The 26,826-nt window shown below is 45.9% G+C and overlaps 1 protein-coding gene across 13 annotated transcripts in view; it reads right to left on the bottom strand.

Annotated features, from left to right (window-relative positions):
* FOXP1 (forkhead box P1) overlaps window positions 1-26,826 on the bottom strand; it is a 556,626-nt gene that overhangs the window by 262,428 nt on the left and 267,372 nt on the right. The window contains exon 1 of one of the 13 annotated variants that reach the window (XM_075005969.1): window positions 1,825-1,857. The exons of the other annotated variants lie outside the window; for them this stretch is intronic. The gene's annotated coding sequence lies outside the window, so the exon portion shown is untranslated. Of the gene's footprint in view, window positions 1-1,824; window positions 1,858-26,826 lie in introns of those variants that run through there. 13 annotated transcript variants of the gene reach the window in all.

Raw genomic sequence — 26,826 nt, 5'->3', positions numbered from 1 at the left:
CCTCCACCCCCAGCCCCATTGCTCAAAAAGCAGAGAGAGAGAGAGTGTGTGTGTGTGTGTGTGTGTGTGTATATATATATATATATATATATATATATATAAAAATTTGTTTCAAACAATGTACTTGGGTTTTTAAAATATACTTCCTGGTGTTTACTATTGTGTTTCAATTAAATATCATCATTGCTATTTACTCTAGGATAGAAAGTTTTGGAGTACAAAAGTTTATTTATATTAAATGATGTCAGGTTGTTTTTTTTTAAATATTTCAAAGAGAGCTTCAGATTAGCACAGTTTAGGCTGTGTGCTTCAATGGAAAAATAAACAGACTGAAGAGGAGAGAAATCAGTAAGAATGTACAATATATACATATTTTTAAATTTTAGCCATACAGTTTTATTGCAGAACCAAGACTTCCAAAAGAATCCAGATGAACCATATAACAAATAGAGGAGGAAAAAAACCCGTTAAATAATCAAGCATACAACAGGTATTTAAAAGAATTTTAGAATGATGATTTATTAGGAGAAAGCTGATTGCTTTTAATTCTTGTTTGAACTAACAAAAGAGAATAATGCTGCATGAAACAGGTTGAAATAAAAGTGCTCCTCAACAGATTTACCTACAGTTGTACCTACAAATGTAGCATTCAGTCCCACAACTGAAAAATGTATGTTTTATTCAGAGTATTATGTAACTATCTATCCCTATGACTTCATTTGCTATTGCACTAAGTTATTAATTTGCTCTATTTTCCAGAATAAAAGTACAGAGGATTTTAAGACTCCTCAGAACAGAACAGTGTACAAGTATTCCTTCTTATAATGTTTATTATATTATTTCTAATTTCCAAAGATCTACAGAAGTACACAGTTAACTCAGACAGATTAATCTGCACCCACTTTCTCCGAGTAACATACAGACTAAAAACCAAAAAATGACAGACAGTTTAAAAAATAGCATAACTCTGTTCCGGGCATTAAAGCACTTGGACGGTCACAGAAAAGGCTACTGTACCTTAAAATTATGCCAACCAAAAAGTTGAAATCCTTGTTAAAAAATACCCATTCTCTGATCATCCCTATGAAACCTCAAAATTCCAACAGAAATTCACAGCTGCCATAAAACCCCATAAACTAGGAAATCATAGATGCCACAATGGAACAGTTTTAAAATCAAATGGAATACATCAGTGAAAATACTTTAACAAGGTAGGTTCTCTGAAAATATCAGAACATACTACAGAAAGAAATAAAGGATGCTGCTTCTTTAAGTGACATTAAAAATAAACTACACTACATAAAGCTCTTACAGTGTATGCTCTCTCATTCCTAGACTCATGGAGGATTTTTTTCTCCTTTTAGGTCAACCAGTCATGCACTAGGAAGACAACCCTCCAAAAATAACTTGTCCCTCCCCCAGAGCACACAGTTTAACAACCTACCTTTGTTCTGGTATTGCAGATAATAAGTGGCAAGCCTCAAGACCATGAGGATTTTGGAACAGCCAAGAGGGTTCAGACAAACCACAAGTACAGAATCAAAAATAGCAGAAGAGCTCCTAAAGAAATTGTTCTAGCTGACAATTGGTAGCACCAAACGAATATTTACTGCACTGTTTACACTGGAGTGAGTGCACCTCTGTTCCATCAACATCTACAACTAATGGCATTTTTAGAATCCAGGCATGACAATTAAGAGACATAACACATCACTGTTTAGGAGAGAGTCTGAGAGATCTAAGCAGCATTTCTTTACAATGTCTATACCACTGATGAGCATTAGTTTGAGTGACAAAGGTCCCAGACTAAATCAACATTCTTACCTTAATGTTCCTAGTAAAAGGCTCCGGCAAACATAACTCATGAAAGGCGTATGCAAAGATATGTCTCAAGGAATTAATCCACAACCCTCACATGAATTGCAAAAAAACAGTGGCTTACATTTCCAAACAAACGCAGCTCAGTTTGGGCAGCATGGTATAAAGCAGGTTTACACATACAGAGCTGTGTGTCAGAAGGAAGAGTTCTTTAGGATTTATTTGACACTTATTTTCCGGGAAGCCTTTTGTGGAGTTGTGCCGTTTGTTTCTTATTGTCTGAGAAGCAGTTAGAAGCTTCTCCCTGAGGGGGCCCCTCAGCCCCTGGCTCGGCCGCTTTGACAGGGAGGTAACCATATTAGGATGTGTATGGTAAAGTAAACAATAACATAGTTGCAATGAAATGGAATTTTTTTTTTCCCACTAATGGTGTTGGTGTCAGTCCTGTTTTTAGCTTTCCCCACTAGTTTTGTTTTCTAGCTTAACCAAGCCTTCTTTAAAGAAAAAAAGGAGGATTACAACAACAACAAAGTGTTACTAGCTTCCAAACGTCTAACTGAGAGATTTCAGAGAATGTTTTTAGTCACAGGGACAAAAAATAGCCCATTAAACATCTAAATGAAGACATGTCAAGTCCAATGATCAGACATACGCACACAAATCTCCAGCTGAATTTGTATGGAAGACTTTTGAGTGTTAAAAATATGCTTTAAAATTTATCTTTTAAAGCAGGAAACAAGTGCATTAGTGAAGTCCAACCACATTTCACACAGTCCCACCTCACTTGATAGGCTTGTTATGTAAAGTCCTTCAAGTTTGGATAAAGCACTTGAATCAAATTGTAAAATGCATGCGTCAAATTATCCTGTACAATCAGACACAGAGCTCCCAGTGTATGCCATGTAAAGGTTCCTATACAGCAAAGAGTTCTGCTGTGCAAAAAATACCTTAGATCAAGTAATGTTATTCTCTTAGCCAAATTCTAAACAAATTGCCAGTAACAGCAAGAACAGTACCTCATCACGCTCAGGGATTAGCATGTGAAGAGAACTATGGTTGTATACTGTAGGTTAAGTCTAAACAGTGGTAGCTGGGAGTCACAGCTGTCATATGAAATGAGTTTGGGTCTTCATGAAATAGGTAAGAGGCCATTCTTTGGAGCAGTTGCCCTGCGAAGCAACCAACATGAGGTTTTTTTTGTTTTTTTTTTAAAAAGTGGTTTGCACTACCAGTCAACATCAGTTGTCGAACAATGGAAAAATGCAGGGCTCCTCTGAAAAAAAGCTGACAAAAGAGATCACGGATGCTCTCTCTACCAGGCTCCAGGATGACAAAATAGACTTGGGGAGTTGCGGGGGGAGGAGTTGCAAAGAGGGTGGGGGGAAGGGAGAACATGAGGGAAAAGGTTAAGGTAGATAGGGGAAATGAAGTTGATATGAAATTACACAATTTAGAACACAAACAGATGTCTCTCACAAATAGAATACATACCAAATCACACTAGGGTCAGAACCTTAACATTCACTTCTAACAACATACACACTTACATCTCCCCCTTTACACGTGGAACTTTAAACCTTGTCTATTAGAACATTTACAAGTCAACAATTTTTTTAACCCCAGCAACTGTAGAATTACACAGCCTAAGTTACTTATCTGTGCTGCCTGCTTAAGAAAAAAAAGTTGAACACGGAGCTATCAAAATCAATAAATCACACAAACAAGTAGCAGTTCAAAAGTTCAAAGACATGATGGCCAGTTCACTACGTCTTAGCACTCAACCAATAATAACTTGACTCCATCACTCCTCATAGTATAGACAATTTCATAGAATCATTTTCATTAGCCTGTCTCACTGAAAATTGCTAGCCATTTATGTATACGCTAAAATAAATTAGCCATTTCATTGAGCACTGTGATTCTTATAAAATACATTAACACAATACTCAATTTTCCAGTTGAAGTAAATAAATAAATCAATGAATTCAAGACCGAATGATTTTTTTTTTATTATTATTATTGTGGAGCTTCAGCTCTCAGCATAAATGTTTTTATTGGGTTTATTTGTTTCAATAAATATTGAAATGGGCCAGTGATCTTAGCAGTAGGATCTGAAAAACCACTAATATTGAGAAAGAATACTGTGCAATAGAGCAAACACGTTATATATGATTTATTCAAAAATTTGTCATATATTAAACAGCAACTCGCTTTCAAATGGCTAAAGGTTTCTTCCTCTCCCCAAAACAGAGAAAAGAGTATTATGCCACCTGATTTTGTAGCATTTGACACTACTATGCTGGAGAAAAAGGCAGGTTTAGAATCACACACTACGAAGGCTGGAAACCTGATGCATCACGTACTATTTTGCAGAGAAGGTGGGTATGGGAAAGGTGCCAGCATTAATATTCTCCACCTTTGCCATCTGACTCCTAGAACGCTGTTGATTGTAGCTATGAGAACATCCATTTGCCATGAGAGCAAGGTGAGAAGATACCAGCAGGACAGGAAGAGGGCACACGGAATGATTTTGCACGTGAGATGAGGAACAGGAAAACATTAGCTGAACAGTGTTGTTGCCGCCATCTCAGTCCCAGGGTATTCGAGAGACCAGGTGAAAGAGGTGATATATTTTACTGGACCAATTTCTGCTAGTAAGCTCAAAAGCTTCTCTCTCTCTCTCTCATCAACAAACATTGGTTCAACACATGATATTGCCCTCACCCACCTTGTCTCCCTGAGGACCCGTCTACACAAAGTTATTTCAACACAATAGCCTTTATTTCAAAATAACTACTCTAGTGTCTACATAACACAACCACTATTTCAAAATAATTTTGACATAGCAGTTGGCTTTTTTCAAAATTGGTAAGCCTCATTCTATGAGGAATAGTGCCTATTTCAAAATGTCTATTCTGAAATGGGTGCTGTTAAGACAGTGGATAGAGCCTATTTCAAAATAAGCCATAGTGCGTTCAATGGCTTATTTAGAAATGAGCTCTGTGTATGTAGAAGCCGTATTTTGAAATAGCTAAGTGTTTTTTCAAAATACATGTTTGTGTGTGGCAGCACTATTTTGAAATGAGCTATTCCGGAATAGCCCTTCTGGAAGAACTTATTTCAAAATAAAGCTGCTGTGCAGAGACACAGTGGGGTTGCCACAATGTTGCGACTAACTTTTGATAGTACTTGAAAAATCCCCACTACTGGTTCAATATATAGCAGTCCCTTGAGTTATGGGAGGGTTGCATTCCCACACCCCTGCGCGTAACTTGAATTTTGTGTAAGTTGGGGAGTGGCTTTTTTCCCACCGCAGAATGCACGTTCGGGGAAGCAGGAGGACCACCTGGAGTGCCTTTTGAAAGGTAAGTCTTAGGGCTGCAGATGGGGTGGGGGGAGGGCAGTTGGGGAGGGTTAAGCCTGGTGGTGGTTAGGGATGCAGGGTGGGTGGGGGGTGGAATTGAGCCAGAGCCACGCAGGGGAAGGGGGTGAGCCAGAGCCATGTATGGGGGGTTTGAACCAGGGGCAGGGGGGAGGTTGAGCCACAGCCACATGCAAGGGTGGTGAGCTGGAGTCATGCTCAGGTTGTGAGCTGGACCACGGGGGGGAGGTGGTATAAACTGGAGGCACACGTGGGGGGGGGGTTGAATTGGGGCCAGGTGGGGTTAAACCAGGCTTGCACAGGCTGGGGGGTGGGGTTGAACCAGGCAGTGGGGGGTGGGAGGGTTGAGCCAGGGGCAGGGGGAGCCAGATTTTGAGTTGCACTTAGCTCGCATTAATGCGAGTTTAGCGTGTCTCAAAATTGCTCATTTCGAGGATTTACTGTAGTCATGTGACATGACACTATATGCAAAGAAGCAGTGGCTACACGCACATTTGTAACAGATTTGCATCACTGGAAAGAGTGTGGCATTCAGGGAGATAGGGAGGGACAAGGAAATCAGCAACTACTCTGGATCTCGTCAAACCAGCATAACCAACCTCAGAAAAACAAACAAACAAACAAACCAATGCAAGTTAATACTACCTGTGGCAGCCCTGGTTTACACTGAACACATCAGATTTCAACCTTTCAAGCTCACACAGATTGCTGTTGGAGGTCAGGTCTCATTTCAGACTGCAAAGGGCTCAGATTGTTCATTGTGTAAGGCACATGTATTGGCATTCTTCACAATGCAAGATTCTCCAAAAAGATCTCCAGTTTCTGCTGTACCCCTTGTGATGGGGTTCAGGGGTCCCCATGCACTTCACCCTGTCCGCAGGCAGGCGTGACTCTCACTCAGCAGGTAGAACAGGAAGTTTACTAGGCGACAGAGGCCCAGTTTCTTACAGAAGAGTCAGCGCAGCAGTTAGAGGCAGTCATTCCAACCCATCCTGGGGAGAGGAGCCCGAGGGGTGCCCCCTCTGGGGTGTAGCTTCCCCTCCCCACCAGGCTGGCTGCCTTCCAGCTCCCCCTCCCCTCCAGCCTCTAACTGCCACTTCCAATTCAAACCCCGCTCGGCTCCTCCCTCCTCTTTGTTCAGGGCAGAGGTGTTACCTGCCAGCCCAGGTTATAGCCCCAGGGTCATCCTTAGCCGCTGAGAGCTGCTCTGCTTGTCTCACACACATCCAGCCCGAGTCTCACACATGCACCCCCCACTCCATCACACCCCTTTGTTTCTCCTTTTAAGACGTCTGCTGTGTTTTATGACACAATGGCTATGTCTACACTAGACCCCCACTTTGAAAGGGGGATGCCAATCAGACACTTTGGGATATGCTAATGAGGCACTGCAATGAATATGTGGTGACTCATTGGCATAACAGCAGCCGCGGCACTTCAAAAGTGCCGTTTTCGATTGGGCGTGGCTTGTCTACATGGGGTCCTTTTCAAAAGGAACCTGCACGCTTCAAAATCCCTTTTTCCCTATTTGGTTATAGGAATAAGGGGATTTTGAAGCGTGCAGGGTCCATTCAAAAAGGACCCCATGTAGACGAGTCGTGTGTGATTGAAAGAGGCACTTTCGAAGTGCTGTGGCCGCCAATATGCTAATGAGGCAATGCATATTCATTGCAGCACCTCATTAACATATCCCAAAGTGTCTGATTAGCATCCCCCTTTCGAAAGCGGGAAGCTAGTGCAGACATAGCCAATGCATTGTATGAAATTTGGAAGTGAGCCTACAGTGCAATTTAGTACTGCACGTTCTACAGAAGTTGAGTCCTCCCATGCTCTTTATAATGGAACGCGGTCAGATGCTTTCATTCCCATTCACTGGCACCTTACTCTAGGAGAAGAGTTCAGAATGTGGTCCAGTCAAAGGACAACACAACATTTGATCAACGTCTGGAAAGCCCTAGCCTTCCCTTCACCCAACAGACAATGAAGAAAAAAATCAATATAACTAGCCTATAATTTTATTTTTAATTTAGGTGTGAATTTCTACAAACTTCAGTTCTCATGAAAGCTAATCAGTATATCGTCATTAATCACTGCTTGTACAACTACAGCATTTAGGCGCCCAAGTCATGGACAAAGACGCAAGTGGATTAAAACAGACAGTTTTCCCACAATGAGCATAAGATGCCACTTGGGCCTAAGATGAAATCAAACGCTTGCCCGCTTTTGACTGGAACCACTTGTAAAGGGAGGGCTCTAGGAATGAAAAGCTAATAAATTAACTATACCAGTCATCCTGTTATGCTTTCACACACTTTCTATAAAACAGACATATAGGAGCAGCATCTTTGCAAAAAGTATCGCAGTTAAAGAAATTTCTCTTTCAGATTCACATTTTAAGCTAATTTAACATGAAAGTGAATATCTGATCTTGCTTGTAATGGCCAGCTATAAATAAAAAGCTCCTACCCAAAATGCACAGCTTCTGAGGGTAGTGTTTTTCAGTATGATGTCAGTAGTGACCTACTGAACTACATGGCACATGTCAGACAAACGTCTGTTTCTTAAATTGCAGTAATAAATTAGTTGCCTCAGAATCTGTGCTGTCAAGAAAACACGAAGCTTTCCTATTGAGATAAAAGTTTAATGAATGTTTCAGTTTAGGAGGAAGAGTTAAGATTACTATTGATGTGGGGAAATAACTGCAAGGCCAGTTGCTCAATGCTGTAAATACTTACAGCTGTCATAGGGAGGCTCCTTCACAACGGGTGAAGGCAGGAGAACCAGCGCACAGCTGTAAGTTGGCGCATTAATATGAAAATGCATAGGAGTGTTAAACAACAACAAGCAATTGCAAACATCTATCCTGGATTTAAACAATCTGCACATAACTTCCCTTTCCTAAACTGGTGAATATCGACCACCTGACATAGTCATGTGGTAACAGCAGCCTGGAACAGTGGCATTTACTGTACACCTTGAAAGGGCTGTGGAACCAATTTGAGGGATTTCAGTTCTCAGAAGTGGGGGATATCTGAAGCAGTATAGCTGCCAGCAACTCAATACCAAAGTTACTTGCTGTCATGTAAAAAAGAAAAGAAAAACCCTCCTTTTATTCTTTTCTTGCCCCGACCAGTTTTATATCACAGTGGCATCAACCCTGATGATCCTTGACAAGATCGGGGCCTCCTGGCTCATATGTGAAAGGAAAGACTTCCATTACATATGGACTTACAATGCAACCTTATTATTATACACGTATGTAATGCACTCTCCATCTTTAACATACATACTTTCTCCTGTGCATGGTTTGCATTACAGTGTTGGTAACATTAAGGTTGTCTGATGCTCCCCATTATAGGGCCTATTGTTAGTTTAAAAAAAAAAAAAAAGGCAACACAAATCTTAAGTGAAAGTCACATAAACAAGCATTCATAAAAGCCCATGATCAGTCCCTGACATTTCCTTTAAAAAAAAGCTGACAAAATGGGATGAATGCAGCTCCAAGAGGCACTTGCAGGGGTTTGGAGAATAGGGGTCCTCCCACATTAGAGTGCTGGGGGGCAGGGTTCCCTTGCTGTCCACAGAGGCGCAGACCTGTGCTGCCCCCGCACACACATAGCCAGAGTTTCGGGGTCCATGACTGCAGATCAGAGTTCTGGGACTGGAGTTCTGGAAGTCTCACCACAGCTGAGAGCTCCAGGGGACCTGCTGGCTGACAGCTGCAGCCCCGTCACCTGGGGGCTGAAGCAGAAAATGTCACCAAGGTCTGAGTCACAAGATTCCACGACAATCTTAGCCTTACTTACAATTTAACCATTAGGATGAAGTTTCCTCTGAGCTGGGAGCTGCTAAGAGAAACAGGGAGTGGGAAAGGGGCAGTGAGATTGCATGTAAGAGAATGGGACAAGCTGGAGAAGGACACTGGGCACAGAAATCAATGTGGGAGGGAAGACAGTTCTGAGGAAGATCTCATGCATGGGGGAAAGACCTTGAGGGCACTGGGAAAAGAAAACAGGGAGACAGAAGACTGTTTGGAAGACTTAGGTTGGATGAGAGGAAGCTGGGCAGGGAGAACAGGACTGGGAGCAACTGAGGAAGAAGACTAAGAGACACCACGTGAGAAGATAAAAATGACATGCTGATTAGGAGTTTGGAAGTGGGTGTGAGAAGGATAGAAACTGGATGCAGGGATTTGAACGGGACTTGGAACAGAGAGCCGGAGGGGTTTGGGTGATGGAACTAAGAATGGCTGAACAAAGAAACAGGGAATGGGCTATATAACTGTGACATGAGGAATGAGGGAGACAAGGAAAATACAAGTGGGGCAAGGAACCACACGGATGGGTAAGAGACAGGACTGGGGCAGGTTGGAGGGGATGGGACAGAAGGAGTCAAACCTAGGAAGAATGGGCAACAGAGTGTTTCCAATGGAGCAGACTTCCTTCCTGAGCCTGGAAACGAACCCAAGATACTGAGTCTCAGGTTTTAACCACTTATAATTTTGAGCAGCTTTAACCTTTGGGTTGAAATTTTCCCTGTCCAGTTGTATACCTCAGGCTGAATATTTTGGGAGTAAAATTGCCAAACAGTTCAGCCATTCCTCAGCATGGGGTGCCAGGGGAATGCAGTGTTCTTGTCAAAAGCTTCCTGCATCTACTTGAGGATTCTGCAGCCTTGAAGCCTCTTCATTGGGTGCAGAATTTTTGCCAATCCCACTTTCCTTTTTAAAATGCCCTCTCTCTGTTGCTGATGAGCTAAGTGAGAATGCAACCTACATAAAGATTTTAAAGTGCTCCCTCAGCAGAATTCCCATGTGATATTGTGACTAAAGCCATGTATTTATACACAGTGAATAGTAGAAACACCCCGTAATAGCATTCCCAGTTGGAAGCACTTGTGGGCGTAGGGCACCCCAGCCTCACGAAGACCCTGAATCACAACATGTGCAAAGAACACTTTTGGATGGGGAGAGCATGAGTCTGGACTCATGACAGCGTAAAATGTGTGTGGGTGATTTCAAAGTGCCTCTGGACCAACTTCCAGTAAGAAACCAAATACTTCATCAACCACCACCATTATTTTCACCCCGAATATAGTGCAAAAAACTACAGGGAAAGACATATTTTCAGTAACTCACAGAAGGTCCTGCTACTGCCACTAACAAGCTGCCTATCTCATCAGTTTTTACATTACATTCAAATATATTTCCTTCCAAAACAGCCTTTCGTTTCCCTGCATATCTCCGCAGCAGGTCTTATCAAGAAAGGGTAAAAGAGTATCCAATTTAATATCTGTTTTGTGGGAGAGGAGATTTCTTCGTATCTTATGCAGCAAGGATGGTTTAGTAGCCTGAGCATCAGGCTTTAAATACGTAGACTCAGTCAAGCCACAGATCCCATCAGGGTTGACTCAGCTCTTTGCTTTTATGAGATAAATTAAGTTTTATACTCTTTACTTTTTGATGATCTTTCATATGGCATCTTAAAATTTAAGATCCCATTTGTTCTGTGTGGACTTGGAAGGTTAAAATCTTGTAGTTACAATACAGCATACCACGTCAAGAGATCTTGGAGGAAATTCTGCGCTCATTGAAGTCAGTGGGAATTTTGCCACTGATGTCAGTGGAGCCAGGATTCCACTCCAAATGATTCCTGAGAGTTCTTGAATGACTTTGACCAAGTGGCTCAACCTCTCTATGCCTGTTTCTCCATCTGTACAATGGAAAAAACTTATTTCACAAGAATGTTGTGAAGCTTTATTAATTATTGCTTTTCAAAGCACTTTGATCCATGAATGAAAGACACCAGAAGAATATTATTGTAGATCCCATGGTGCTTTAGATAACAGTCAGAGCTGGCCCTTGTTTCCTGTCACAAAGCTCAAGTGCTTCTGTCCAACATACTTCCCCTGACATAAATCCCATCCCAGCCTAAAAGCTGTACAATGTTTCGGATATGCACACAGACAGGGGAAGCTGAACATTTGCTGCTGGCTGTTAAGTTTGCACACTCTGCTAATCAGCTGAGAAGTATGGAGAGAAAAGCTTTGCAGCCCCCAGGTGTGATTTTGCCCACCCCTGCTCTATGCCATTTGGAACTGTGCCTCAAACACAAAGTACAATTGGAGCACTGAGATCCAACAATCACTTGTAGTGGCTTTGAGAACCACATGCCCACCTCAGTTGTGTTCCACCCTTCCTCACTGCCTTCCCCCTCTGCAATTATTTTAATGTGTTTCGATGTTTCATAGAATCATAGAACAATAGAGCTGGAAGAGACCTAAAAAAGTCAGAGTGTCCAGCCCCCTGCTCTAAGCAGGACCAAACCCATCAAATCAGCCCAGCCAAGGCTTTGTCAAGGTGAGACTTAAACACCTCCAGGGATGGAGACTCCACTACTTCCCTGGGTAGACCATTCCAGTGCTTCACCCACCCTCTTCGTGAAAAAGTTTTTCCCAGTGTTCAACCTGGACCTTCCCAACCACAACTTGAGACCATTCACTGTTCGATGTTCTGCCATCCGTGATCACTGTGAACAGCTTCTCTCCAGCCTCTTTGCAACCTCCCTTCAGTAAGTTGAAGAATGTTACCAAGTCCCCCCCCCAAAGTCTTCTCTTCTGCAGACTAAACAGTCCCAATTCCCTCAACCTTTCTTCATAAGTCATATGCTCCAGACCCCTAATTATTTTGATCACCCTCTGCTGGACCCTCTCCAGTGTATCCACATCCTTCCTATAATTGGGGGCCCAGAACTGGACACAGTACTCCAGATACGACCTCACCAAAGCCAAATAAAGAGGACTTATCACTTCTCTGGATCTACTGGCAACGCTCCTCTTGATGCAACCTAGTATGCCATTAGCCTTCTTGGCTACAATGGCACACTGTTGACTCATGTCCAGCTTCTCGTACACTACAACTCCCAGGTCCTTTTCTGCAGAACTACTACCAAGCCAGTTGGACCCCAGTCTGTAACAATGCTTGGGATTCTTCCAGCCCAAATGCAGGACTCTGCACTTGTCCTCATTGAACTTCATCAGATTTCTTGCAGCCCAGTCTTCCAATTTGTCTAAGTCACTCTGGACCCTGTCCCTACCCTCCAGCGTATCTACCTCTGCCCTTAGCTTAGTGTCATCTGCAAACTTCCTGAGGGTGCAATCCAACCCCTCATCCAGGACATTGATAAATATGTTGAACAGAACAGGACCCAGAACCGAACCTTGGGGCACTCCAGTAGAACCGACCGCCATCCCGACATTGAGCCATTGATCACTACCCGCTGGGCCCAACCTTCTAGCCAGCTTTCTATCCATCTTCCGACCGCCATCCCGACATCGAGCCGTTGATCACTACCCGCTGGGCCCAACCTTCTAGCCAGCTTTCTATCCATCTTACTGTCTATTTATCAAATCTACATTCCTTTAACTTGCTGACAAGAATATTGTGCGAGACCGTATCAAAAGATACAAAAGTCTAGGAAAAAAGCCCAGTCATGATGCAAATTCATAAGGACATAATATTATTTTCCCTGCAAATGTTAATTAGTTGGAAAAACATTCCAGCAGAGGGAGTCTCTTTGTTATTTGGTGGGGTGGAAGGTAGGGAGGAGACAGGTTGTTTTGTCTCATTTTACAATCCCTAGTACAATAGGACCAGGTTTTGTTTAGGGTTATTAGCAGAGGTGGGAAAAGCACCCAAAAGTTACTTGAGTAAAAGAGCAGCTGCTTTCACTTCTGGATATGTGAGTACAGTCAAAATGTGACAAGTGTGTATGCATAGAATGCTAGGACTGGAAGGGACCTTGAGAGGTCATCGAGTCCAGCCCCCTGCCCTCATGACAGGACCAAGTATTGTCTAGACCATCCCTGATAGACATTTATCTAACCTGTTCTTAAACATCTCCTGAGATGGAGATTCCAAAACCTCCCTAGGCAATTTATTCCAGTGTTTGACCACCCTGACAATTAGGAAGTCTTTCCTCATGTCCAACCTAAACCTAGAACAAGAAGCAATGGGCTTAAACTGCAGCAAGGGAGGTTTAGGTTGGACATGAGGAAAAAGTTTCCAGTTGCCTAGGGAGATTGTGGAATCTCCATCTCTGGAAATACTTAAGAACAGGTTAGATAAGTGTCTATCAGGGATGGTCTAGACAGTACTTGGTCCTGCCATGACGGCAGGGGGCTGGACACAATGACCTCTCAAGGTCCCTTGCAGTCCTAGCATTCTATGATTCTATCCTCAGAGGCCAAGTAGAACACGTTTTCTCCCTCCTCCTCATGACACCCTTTTAGACACCTGAAAACCGCTATCATGCCCCCCTTAATCTTCTTTTTCCCAAACTAAACAAGCCCAATTCTTTCAGCCTTTCTTCATAGGTCATGTTCGCTACACCTTTGATCATTCTTGCTGCTCTTTTCTGGACCCTCTCCAATTTCTCCACTTCTTTCTTGAAATGTGGTGCCCAGAACTGGACACAATACTCCAACTGAGGCCTATCCAGAGCAGAGTAGAGCGGAAGAATGAATTCTCATGTCTTGTTCACAACACACCTGTTAATGCATTCCAGAACCATGTTTGCTTTTTTCTGTAACATCATCACACTGTTGACTCATGGCTTTTTTTTTTTTTTAAATACACCTTCCCTATCTCTGACTCCACCTATTCAGAATATTTTGACATAGCCATATGTTGGTTTATAGTGGATTCATCTTGGCTGGGTTGGGAACAGAGATTAGAAACCATATTTCAGTTCAACTTTATGTGTGGCTCCAGCCAATACGGGTTTTAAATGTGTTTTAGCCAACTAGTGGAGATGGCACCACAGCATATTTTGGAAGAAAAAAACCCAACAGCCTAAACTAGATGATCGTGTGCCACGGGGCAACTGGCATTTAAATCATTTATAGGCAGAAAATAAGTGCCATCGAAGGGTAAATGAAACCAAAGAAAACTGAACTCGCTCCAAAACCTGACACTGACTTTAATTGGAATGTGATCCGGCTCTTTAAGATACAGAAATTCCATATACAATCCTAAGGAAAAAATCTGAATTTGCTAACAAATGAAGATGCAAAAAAATATTTTCTGAATAGCCAGCAATTATGAACATAAGAATGGCCATACTGGTTAAGCCCAACAGCCCATCTAACCCACTATCTTGTTTCCCAACAGCAGATATTGCCAGACACATCAGAAGTTCAGAAAGCAACCCAGGCAATTTATCTAGTAATTCATCCTGTCACCCAGTCCCTGCTTCTGAGGTTTAGGGAGAGGTTTGCAAGCATGGGCGTGTCTACCCCCCAGGGCACAATAATTCATCCAGATCCATGTTTTTTCAGCTTATAAGTCTCAGGATAAGGCTCAAGGAGGGCTGCTAGTGTAGGGACAGTAATACAAGGTGTCAAGCAGTGTAACTGCCCAGGACTCCACCCTACTGGGGACCCAAGGCATCTTAAATTACATGCTTCATCCCTGGGCAGCTGGGCTTGGGCTTGAGTCCTGAGTTACAGGACTTTATTTCAGGGGGCAGCAGTCTCAAAAGGTTGTGAATCACTGGTTTAGAGCATGAGGTTGCATGCCTGGCGCTCCTGGCTAACAGCCATTAATGGACCTACCTTCCATGAACTCATCTAACTATGAAGCACAATAATACCTTTGGCCTTCACAACATCCTCTGGCAGTGAGTCCCACAGACTGACTTTGTGAACATGCACTGACTTACATTTGTTTTAAGCCTGATGCCTATTAATTTCACTGGGTGCTCTCTCATTCATGTGTTACATGAAGGGGCACAACACTTCTATAGACACTTGCCCCACTCCATTCTTGATTTTACAGACCTCTATTATACCTCCCTCTCAGTTATCTCTCCCCACGCCCCCTCCCCAATTCCAAGATAACTTTTTGCATGGGGTGACCAGCACTGCTTGCAGGATTCGAAGTATGGCTTTACCATGGATTCATATAGTGGCACTGTGATATATTTTGTCTTCTTATCTATCCCCTTTCTAATGGTCCCTAACATTCTGCTAGATTTTTTTAATTGCTGTGACACATTATTTCAGAGAACTGTCCATTGACCTCAAGATCTCTTTCTTGAAAGGTAAAATCTAAACTTATACACCAAAATTTCCTATGTTTAGTTGGGATTATGTTTTCCAAAGTTCATTACTTCGGATTTAACAGCATTAAATTTCATCTGCCATTTTGTTGCCCAATTACACAGTTTTTTCAGTTCCCTCTTTCATTCTTTGAAGTCTGGTTTGGACTCCACTATCTTAAGTTCATTTTATATCTACAAATTTTGAACCTCATTGTTTCCCCGTTTTTCCAGATCATTTGAATATTCAGAACAGCACTGGCAACAGCACAGATTCTTGGACAACTCAACTATTTAACTCTCTCCATTGTGAAAACTACCTTTTATTCCTACGCTTTGTTTCCCATCTTTTAATCGGATCTGGATTCCTGAGAGGTTTTTCCCTCCAATGCCATGACTTTGCTTAAGAGTTTTTGGTGAGGGACCTTGCAAAGACTTTCTGAAAATTCATATACACTACATGCACTGGATCACCCTTGTTCATGATTGCTGACTCCCTCAAAGAATTCTGAGAGATTGGTAAGACATGATTTTCCTTTACAAGAGTCAGGTTGACGACTCTTCCAACATATTGTGTTCATCTATATGTCTCATAATGGTGGTCTTTCCTACAGTTTCAACCAACTTGCCTGATATAGAAGTTAGGCTTACTGGCCTGTAATTGTGAGGATTACCCCAGAGCATTTTAAAAAAATAAGTGTTACAGCCAGTGTGCCAGCTGGTATAAAGGCTTATTTAACTGACAGATTACCTACCATAGACAGTAGTTTTGCAATTCCATATTTCAGTTCCTTCAGAACTCCTGAGTGAGTAACATCTGGACTGGGTGACTTATTACTCTTTAATTTATTGATTTGTTCCAAAAACTCCCTATGAGTTGGTTCAGCTCACTACTGCAGCACCTCCTGTTGGTCACACTGGGAATTAACTCAGTTTGTGGAGTGCGCCACCTTGTGGCTGGTGTCTTGCCTGTCATCGCTCTCTGCTCTGATGCCTCCACCCTCTGGACTTGCGTCCCTCCCTAGAGTGCAGCATCTCGTTTGGGCATTGATGGAGGGCAGTGTCCCATCACTATATTCTGGCCCCTTCCGGGGATGACAGCAGTCCTCAGTTCTTACACCTGCCACTGCGGCCAACTGCAGACCCAAAGTTAGCCCCTCACTATATAGGCCCAGCTCCTTGGTGGTTAGGTGTGGTGAAAGAGGGAAGGGGGGAAGTGGTCCACCCTCTACTCCAGGTCCTGGCCCAGAGACCGTCTGGTGGCAGACTTTGCCTGCCCTCCTACAGTCCCCTTTAATGGTCCAGTTCCATGGGCCACTTCCCTGTTACTCTTGCACCTTCTTGGTCCTTGTAACAAGGCCAGAGCTCTCAATGAGCCTGCTCAACACTGTTCTCTCCAGGTGCTCCTGCTCCAGTCCTGAGCCCCTCTCAGGACCTGCAGCCTTTTATATAGGGCCCAGGCTGACTGTGCAAGCCTCTTTGACTTATCTGTTGACCCCTCTCTGCTGTAGTGGGCTACAGCAAGCTCTACACTCCCCTACTGACACCTCAGTCTGGATCAGTTCCCAGATCTGTCACTTAAAAAAGAATGGCTCAGATGTGAGGATTTCCCTCATGTCCTCTGCAGTGAAGACCAATACAATGAATTAATTTAGCTTCTCCACAACAGTCTGGTTTGCCCTCAGTATTTCTTCAGCACCTCAGTCATACAGTAGCCACACTGATTGTTTGGCAGACTTCTTGGTTTTGACGTATTCTTTTATTATTTATTTAATTGGCGGCCGCATGGGGGGCTCCCTAACTATACTCTTCCCACTTGACTTGCCAGAGTTCATGTTTCTATTTTCCTCAGCGGAATCTGACACTTCTATTAGAAACTGGATGTCTGTCTCTTACCACCTCTTTTCATGTTGTCTAGACCTGGTGGCATTTTTAGGTCCTTGTACTCATGGTTATTATTATTATCTGGGGGTGCGTATTTAATCTAACCCTCTACTATTGTGTTTTAAAAACATTTTCAAGCACCTTACTGGTATTTCAATCTTGTGCCTGTTTCTTTGCATTTCAATTTAACTAACATGCCCACTTTTGTATGGCTCCTCTTTCTGAAATTAATGCTGCTGTCATGGGCTGCAAATATGTTAAATTTATTTACATTACTGTCAATATTCCTTATGGGTTCTATGACTTGCTGCTCTAAGAAGAAACCATTAAAAGTTTTGCATCTTCTCCTGAGGTGATGTGTCCCCAGTTAATCTGGAGACAGCTGAACTGAAAAGTCCTGTCATTATTGGGTTTTCTGGGTTTTTGTAGAGAATTTTTAATCTCCCTGAGCATTTTACAACTAACAGGTATACCCTGGGTCAGGTACTCAGTAGTATATTCCTGCAGCTACATCCATTTTTCAAGCATTTTTGTCCGTAGACATTCATGTTACAATTACATAAGATTTCTTTTATATTTCACTCAGTGCTTTCTTTCACTCCCCCATCAGCACGACCTACTCTGTCATTCCTAATATATTTTGCACCCTGGTATTACTGTGTCCCATTTATCTGAATTGATCCACCAAGTTCCTCTGATAATTATTCCATCAATATACTTATTTAATATAATGCACTCAAGCTCACCCACTTTACTATTTAGGCTTCTTGTTGTTTTACACAATGTGTCAATATTTAGTGGTCTACGTAATTACAAATGAGACGTAAATGAATGGCCCTTTTTCATTCGACAGTTTCTCTTCATTTCCTACTTGTACTTTATCAACTTCTATCCACTCCCCTTTACTAGGATATAAAATATCCCCTTTAACAACTCCTCCCAAAAGGGATGTGTCTGCCTCAATGGCATTCTCCTACACATCTGTCACTTTTCTCCCTGTCCTCAGTTGAAAAGTTCCTCCGTGACCTTTTACGTTTTACATGAGTACAATCCCTTTCCATTTTGGTTTAGTTGGAACCTGTCCTTCCTGTATAGGCGTCTTCTTTCCCAAAAGGAAAGACCAGCTACTCTTCTCTCAACAACAATTTCATCCACACATTGAGATCCTGCAATTCTACCTAACTGATCCTGTGTGTGAAAATGGAAGCGTATCAGAGAATGCTACCATGGAGATCCTTGACTTTAAGCTCTAATGTAACAGCCTGATTTGGGCTTCCAGGATACACACTCCATACATTTCCATATGTCACTGGACCATGACCACTGGCATCTCCTTGGCACTGTACTCAGTGCCCAACTTCCTGAAAATGGAGGAACAACGGCGGACCAATCCCCCCAATCGTACAGGTTGCAAGGAGCCTTATTTCACCCCTAGCTGAAGCTAGGTCTGTGCTAAGAGCCCCTGAGAGTTGCTGCACTGGCCTAGATTCACTGGAGTGCAAAGAACCCTGCCCACACACTCCCCAAACTGAAGACAGGCACCCTGTTGTACATAAGCCATCAAGTTGAGGTTGAGAGCCAGCTAAGATGATTATGATAGCCAGTGATTCCTCACATGCAAGGGAAGTTCCTAGCTGCCAAGGACTAGCACAAATATGGTGAATGGGCTAAGAGTCTGGGCCATGTTTTGATTTGGCTTTTTTCCTCGTTTCCCTTTGATTCATTCCACAGGTTTCTCTGCTCCCTTGGCTACTGTTCAATGGAGGGTGCTTTGGCCATTCACTGAAATTGGTGCCAGCGTTATGAGAAGGCAGAAATAGAGTTGGGCAAGTACATTTACTTCTTACTCTCTGGTGGAAAAAAGAGAAGTTACTCACCGTAGTAACGGTGGTTCTTCGAGATGTGTCCCCGTGGGTGCTCCACCATAGGTGACGGCTTGGCCGGCGCCGCAGATCGGATCTTCCAAGCAGTTTCTGCCGGACCGCGCATGCGCCGGCGTGCGCCGCTCCCTGGCGCGCTCCTGGCCATGTGCGCGATCCGGTCCCCGCCAGTTCCTCGACCAACCGCCTCGGTTGCCCCTGCAAAACACTAACAGAGATCCGAAGCGGGGAGGATGGGCGGGAAGTGGAGCACCCACGGGGACACATCTCGAAGAACCACCGTTACTACGGTGAGTAACTTCTCTTTCTTCTTCGAGTGTCCCCGTGGGTGCTCCACCATAGGTGACTACCCAGCAGTAACCCAGATAGGTGGTGGGTAATCGGATTATGTGCAGCTGGTCCCCGAGAGGACCGCTGCAGAGAGACGGGTATCCTCTTGGAATACCCTGTGAAGGGCGTAATGTTTGGCGAACGTGTCGTAGGATGACCAGGTCGCCGCTCTGCAAATGTCTTTCAATGCAACGCCCTTGAAAAAGGCTGTTGATGCTGCCACCGCCCTGGTGGAATGAGCCCTGGGAGTGGCCGCCAAAGGAGTCTTTCTGAGCTCGTAGCACATTTTTATGCAGGATACAATGTGCTTTGAGATTCTCTGCGATGAGAGACCTTCTCCTTTAGATTTGGGAGCGAGGGAGACCAGGAGTCTATCCGTTTTTCGGAAGGACTTGGTCCTGTCTACGTAGAAGGCTAGCGCCCTCCTCACATCCAGGAGGTGTAGGCGCGCCTCTTCGCTGGAGTTATGAGGCTTTGGATAGAACGAGGGTAGAACAATAGGTTCATTGATGTGAAACTCGGAAGAAACTTTGGGAACAAAGGCTGGATGCAGCCGTATGGTTACCGCCTCCTTGGAAAAGACAGTACAGGGTGGCGTTGCCATGACTGCCGCAAGCTCGCTCACCCGACGGGCTGACGTAATTGCAAGAAGAAAGGTCGTCTTTACTGTAAGGAGGCGAAGGGGAACCGTGGCCAAGGGCTCGAACGGTGGTCCCATGAGTGTGGTAAGCACCAGGTCCAAGCTCCACGAAGGTGGAATCGGTTTCCGAGGGGGGTATAGGTTTACCAACCCTTTGAGGAACCTGGTAACCATAGGGTGGGCGAACACCGTGTGCCCTCCCTCCTCATGTCTGAACGCCGAGATGGCGGCCAGGTGGACCTTTAACGAGGATAGCGAGAGTCCTGCTCTCTTGAGGTCCAGTAAATACTCTAGAATTGTAGGTATAGGCACCGAAAGGGGGGCCAGCTGCTTGGTAGAACACCAAGCCATGAAGCGAGTCCATTTTTGTTTGTAGGTTTTCCTAGTGGAAGTCCTCCTGCTACTTTCTAGGACTTGCTGTACTTCCACTGTGCATGTGCTCTCTAGGGAGCTGAGCCATGGATTAGCCACGCTTGCAGTCGCAGGCTTTGGGGGTGCGGATGCACTATGGACCCCTGGGCTTGCGTGAGCAGGTCCAGCGCCACCGGAAGAGGCATCGGTGGGCGGTCCGACAGGCGCAGGAGTAGGGGGAACCATGGTTGGCGATCCCATGTTGGGACTATCAGGATCATCCGAGCCTTGTCTCTCCTGGCTTTTTGCAGAACCTTGTGGATCAGCACTGCGGGGGGAAACGCGTAAAGCAGGGGGCCTCCCCACGGGATCGCGAACGCGTCCCCCAGGGACCCCCGGCCCAGCCCTGCTCTGGAGGAGAATCGTGGGCACTGTTTGTTGTGCTGAGTGGCAAACAGATCTATTTGGGGAAACCCCCATGCGTGGAAAATGGGCCGTAGTAGATCGGGACGGATCTGCCACTCGTGGGTGAGCGCAAAACGTCTGCTCAACTGGTCTGCCTTCACGTTGTGCGTGCCCGGCAAGTAGGAGGCTCTCAGGATTATATCGTGGGCGATGCACCAGTTCCATAGGCGGATTGCTTCCGCGCATAAGGTACGGGATCGAGCTCCTCCTTGCCTGTTTATGTAAAACATGGTGGAGGTATTGTCTGTACTGATCCCGACGACTTTGCCTTGTATACGGTCTCGAAAGTGTTTGCAGGCGTTGGACACTGCTCTGAGCTCTAAAACATTGATATGCAGAGACTGTTCCGTGGGTGACCACAGTCCTTGAGCCACCTCTTCGCCCATGTGCGCTCCCCACCCTATGAGAGAGGCATCCGTAGTGAGGAAAACCGATATTTGCGGCTGATGGAAGGGTACCCCTGTTAGCAAGTTCCCGGGGTTTACCCACCATTGCAGGGATTCGCGCACCCCAGGTGGGGGCGACACCACCCTGTGAACGGTGTGTACTGCCGGCTTGTATACACTTGCCAGCCAATGTTGCATGCCGCGCATGTGCAACCTGGCGTTCTGTACCACAAACGTAGCCGCTGCCATGTGGCCCAGCAGCTGCAAGCACGTCAAGACCGGCACCGTAGGGCTGAAGGTGATGACCTGCACGAGGGAACCGATGGCTCGAAAGCGAGCCTCTGGAAGGTATACTCTCGCCGAGACCGAGTTTATGCGAGCCCCTATGAACTCTATGTCCTGTGAGGGGTCTATCTTTGATTTTGCCATATTGATAACCAGGCCAAGTGCGGAGAACGTGTTTGCTGTGACGCGTATCATGCGGAGAACCTCCCTTTTCGAGATCCCTTTGAGCAGGCAGTCGTCCAGATACGGGAAAATAAACACCCCCTGTCTGTGCAGGTAGGCTGACACCACTGCCAAGGTCTTGGTGAAGACTCTGGGGGCCGAGGAAAGGCCAAACGGTAGGACCTTGTATTGGAAGTGTTCGTTGCCCACCATGAACCGGAGAAAACGTCGGTGAGCCGGGTGAATGGTTATGTGGAAGTACGCGTCTTGTAGATCGAGGGCTGCGAACCAGTCTCCATCGTCCAGTGCTGTAAGGATGGAGGCAATAGTGATCATCCGAAAACGTTGCTTGCGCAGATACCTGTTGAGGCCACGAAGGTCTAAGATGGGCCTCCAGCCTCCTGTCTTTTTCTCCGTCAGGAAATACCGAGAGTAGAACCCCTTCCCTTGCAGTTGCTCCGGCACCTTTTCCACCGCCCCTATGAACTCTAGGTGGGCCACCTCCTGCCTGAGCCTGGCTACATGGGAGGCCTCCTGGGGGTGGGGCTTGGGCGGGGGTCGCGGCGGCGGGAGCGACTGGAAGGGGATGGCGTACCCCGTGGCTATGATCTCCAGCACCCATTTGTCTGTGGTGATCCTTTGCCACTGGTCGTAGAATGGTCGGAGGCGATGGTGAAAAAGTCGTTTCGGATGATCTTGTGCAATGGTGGTGATGGCGCAGCCCTGGATTTGTATGTCAAACTTGTGGCCTTTGGCCCCATCCCGAGGACGTACGGCCCTGTTGTGAGCGTCGCCTGGGGGTTCTGTACTGCTGGTGCTGCTGATGCCGCCCTTGCTCGTAACCCCTGTGATACTGGGGGCGCTGTTGCTGGTATTGGTACCGCCTTTGCTGTGGGTAGTACCTTTTCTTTGAGTATGGACGGGTGTAAATCCCCAGGGTCCTGAGTGTGGCTCTTGAGTCTTTACTGGAATGAAGGACCGAGTCAGTTGATTCAGCAAACAGCTTCTGCAAGTCGAAGGGAAGGTCGATTATCTTCGCCTGCAGATCTCTCGGTATGCCCGAGGTCTGGAGCCAGGACTCCCGTCGCATCACCACTGCAGTTGCTGTGGAACGTGCTGCCGTGTCCGCAACGTCCAAAGCAATCTGAACTTCCATCCTCGCAGCCGCGTAGCCCTCTTGCACTATGGCCTTGAGGACCGGCTTTTTGTCCTCTGGAAGCGAGTCCATGAGGGAAGTTAATCTGGCATAGTTGTCGAAATTATGGTTCGCCAAGTGCGCTGCATAATTTGCCATTCGCAAGGTTAAAGTGGAGGAGGAGTAGACCTTTCTGCCGAACAGCTCTAGCTTCTTGGCATCTTTGTCCATTCCCCCTGTTTTAAATTGAGATGTTTTTAATCTTTGCTGCGAGGACTCCACCACCAAGGAGTTTGGCTGGGGGTGGCGAAACAAGAACTCCATGCCCTTCGCCGGCACGAAGTATTTCTTATCCGCTCTCTTTTGGACAGGCGGAATAGTTGCCGGGGTCTGCCATATGGTAGTGGCGGACTCCAAGATCGCTTCATCAAGCGGGATTGCTACTCTGGAGGAGGCCGGGGAGCTCAAATTTTTAAGGAGCTTATGATGTTTCTCTTGCACTTGTGCTGTCTGGATGCCTTGCGTGAAAGCTACCCTCTTAAACAGCTCCTGAAACTGTTTGAGATCGTCCTTGGGATGGACGTCCCCTAAGGCCGTGGCCTCATCCGGGGAGGAAAACGAGGAACCGCTGGGGTACATTTCTTTGGACCCTTCCGGTTCTTGATGGTGATGGTGCGCCCTCTCGCTGGAGGTTTGCGAGGGAAAATCTCGTGGGTCCACGGCCAGTCCCCCCTGGGATGCTTGAGTCTCCGTCCCCGATCGCGATTGCCCTCGGGGGTACGAGGTAATATGTGGGGATCTCTCCCTGGTAGATTGCCGATGGTGTCCATGCCCCACGTGGTAGGGACGACCATGGCAGTATAGGCACTGTTCCTGGGAAGGTGACCTTGACCATTCCCTTTGCACGTACCCTGTGTGTCTGGGAGAGGGGGATCGTCGAGACACTGGAGAGAGCGATTTTGCATAATAGTCCAGCGATTCAAATCCCAGGAAGGGCGAGGGTGGTGCCAGCCATGGGGAGGCTGATTGCAGGAAAGGAGAAGGGGGCTCCGGGTAGGCTAGGGGGGGCCCCTGCCTTCTGGTTGGAGTCTGCAACATGAGCGGAGGGCTGTGAGAAAAGAGCTCCACAGCCCTGTCTGGAGAGGGGCTGCAATGCCTCCTCTTGTGTGCAGCCTTCCCCCTCCCTTGAGGAGGTAACTCCGCCCCCTGATGGGCGGGGGATCCCGGCCCCGTCGGCACCGTGCTAGGCACGCTCGAGGGCGGTGCCGCACGTGCGGAGTCCTTCTGCGCCTGCAGGCTACGTGCCTGCGCGCTCTGCACCGCCGGTTCCCCGGGGGTCGGTGCCGCTGCCTGCGGTGCCGCTGGTACCGGCGCTTGCTTAGCCGCCGCCCTGCCTGCGGTGCGGGGCGGCTGGCTGATCATCGGAGGCTGAGCCGCTTCCACGTGGCTCTCCGTGCCGCTGCCGATCAGCTGTTGCTGCGGCTGGGGGCTGCTCGCTCCTCCCGTCCCGCTCACTGTTGCTGCCGGCAGGGATCGGGTTGGAGAAACTTTCCTCCGTTTTTGCGCTGATGGAGTGAGGGAGGCAGCTTTCCTTCTAAGGGCCCCGGAGGGTCCCTCCTGCTGCGGCCGCTCCGGCACGTCTGGCTGGAGGGCCTTGTCAAGAAGCAGCCGTTTAATTCTCATCTCCCTGTCTCTCCGTGCTCTGGTCGTTAACTTTGCACAGAAGGCGCATTTTTGTGCCACATGGGACTCCCCCAGGCACCTTATGCATAGACTGTGCCCGTCGGACACTGGCATCGCCTCTCGGCAGGACTCACATTTTTTAAAGCCTGAGGAGGACATTGTTGGTGAGTCTTTGAGTTTGTTTGTGGGTACTTAGCACTTCTTTGTGCTGTTTCCCCGTCCGATGGTCTGCCTCCGCAGGAGGGCTGATGGCCCTAGCTCCCGGCCTCCGGCGCTTGTTACTGGGACTGGCTTGAGCTGTCCCTCCGTAGCTTGTTTGTTTTTTTTTTTTTTTTACAAAATAACAACCGGTTACTTATGGTATCCTAAGAACTGAAAAACTTTAAAGAGAAAACAAATAAAGTCGTTGAATATGCTATGTGGCTTTAGCCTAGTCGGATTCCGTCTGCAGCCGACGGCGGTTGAGAGGAACTGGCGGGGACCGGATCGCGCACATGGCCAGGAGCGCGCCAGGGAGCGGCGCGCGCCGGCGCATGCGCGGTCAGGCAGAAACTGCTTGGAAGATCCGATCTGCGGCGCCGGCCAAGCCGTCACCTATGGTGGAGCACCCACGGGGACACTCGAAGAAGAAGCAGAAGTAAGTGTGACATGTTTTTTTCAGTCCTGGTGAAGGTCAACAAGGAGGTTAGTGCATCTTTGCTATGCTCCCATGTCCCTGAGGCTGAGATGCTGTCTCAGGATTAAACAACTGTTGGGACAGAACTTATCCTTGGTATAATGGGGCTTGGCTGCCATGACATTACAGCCTACATAGAAGTTCCACCTCTGGTGGAAGACAGCTGGTTATATTACTGAGACATACTTGCTTTTTGTTGTGGCTCTCTTTCCAAGCAAGCCACAGGCTTTCCCACTAAAATGTTAGCTGATGTTTCTTGAGGTGTATGAGATTGCAATGTCTACAAAAGGAGGGACAGATCCTCTTCTGGTGTAAACTGGTGCAGCTCTACTGAAGTGAGTCATGCTACACTGATGTATACCAACAAAAGCGTATGTCCCACAAGGAGGGCAGGCATTTTCTAAGCAGCACACCCTTGCCATGGGGGTTCTGCCAGCATATATATCTGTGAGCATAACCCAAGTAATTTAATTCCGTATCTCATTAATGACCCAGGTGCACAGAGACCATTTGTGTGATGCACCTCCTGCTCTTTGCTTAGAAAAGAGAATTCGGAAACTTACCTGTGCTTTTAAAGGTGAGATGCATCTACATATGCAATACACGTTCCAAAATGTGATTAATACTAGCTTCACTAAGAAAGACTCCTCTTCTAGGAGGAAGTCAAAAAACTGCTCATAACAGTAGCAAATCACAGCATATGGCCAACAGGACAACTTTATTCTACTTCAAAAGGAAATTAAGTAAAATATGCTGGGATTTATTTTGCTCTTGTTACACTCACAAATCCCCATTAGTGCTAATGGCTGCACAAAAATCTAGAAGCACTACCACGACAAAAAACAAAGCAAACGTGCCCAGCAATGTGCAAAAGCCTCTGCACATTAATCTAAAAGTGCATTAAAAGGAAAACAAGTCCAATTTTTTTTAACCCAGCAAGCAGCATGCAATACTATAAATACATAGATTTGACAACTAACATAGATTCTGAAATTCATTTAAAAAAAGCAGTGAAATGGGAAACTAGAAATTCAGTGGTGATATTAGTTTGCCAGCTTAACAGAAGATGAGAAAACTGGCTCTTAAAGTAAAATAACTATCTAAAAGCCCTACCATCTTTGAAGACAAGAATACCTAGTGAGATCTGATTAGATTCCTTATGATTATTTTGACTCCAGTACTTCACCCTCCTCAGGGAGGGTGTGGCGGGGGGGACGAAGGGGGTCAAATGTTAGTCTAGCCCAGGGGTCAGCAACCGCCAGCACAGGTGCCAACACTGGCACAAGAGCCAATTTTCATTGGCATACAATGTAGGAGTTCAGCTCCTCCCCATTTGGCCAGGAGCTTGCTCAAAGTCATGACATCTGTGGATTAACAGAAGACCAGCTAATGCTACCAGCCACCACCTAAAAGATAAGGCTCTGCATCTTAATGTACTGATTAATGAAGCTGTTGTAAGTAGGACTATTAGTGACTTTAGAGAAGTATCACCAGCACTTGGACCATGAATTGAGGTCACAAGGTCAAATTTCGGCACTCTGTCTCAGAAAAGTTGCTGACTCCTAGTCCAACCATTAGGTTCAGAGAGTTCTCTTATTAAGCTTCCACTAAACTATCTTTCAGCAAATTTCACCTATTCCTAGTTAAACCTG

This window comes from Carettochelys insculpta, chromosome 11 (assembly GCF_033958435.1).
Source record: "Carettochelys insculpta isolate YL-2023 chromosome 11, ASM3395843v1, whole genome shotgun sequence".
In the NCBI taxonomy this organism is placed as follows: domain Eukaryota; kingdom Metazoa; phylum Chordata; order Testudines; family Carettochelyidae; genus Carettochelys; species Carettochelys insculpta.
Note: the sequence above shows the minus strand (reverse complement) of the source record. Positions and strands in the feature narration are given on the sequence as shown.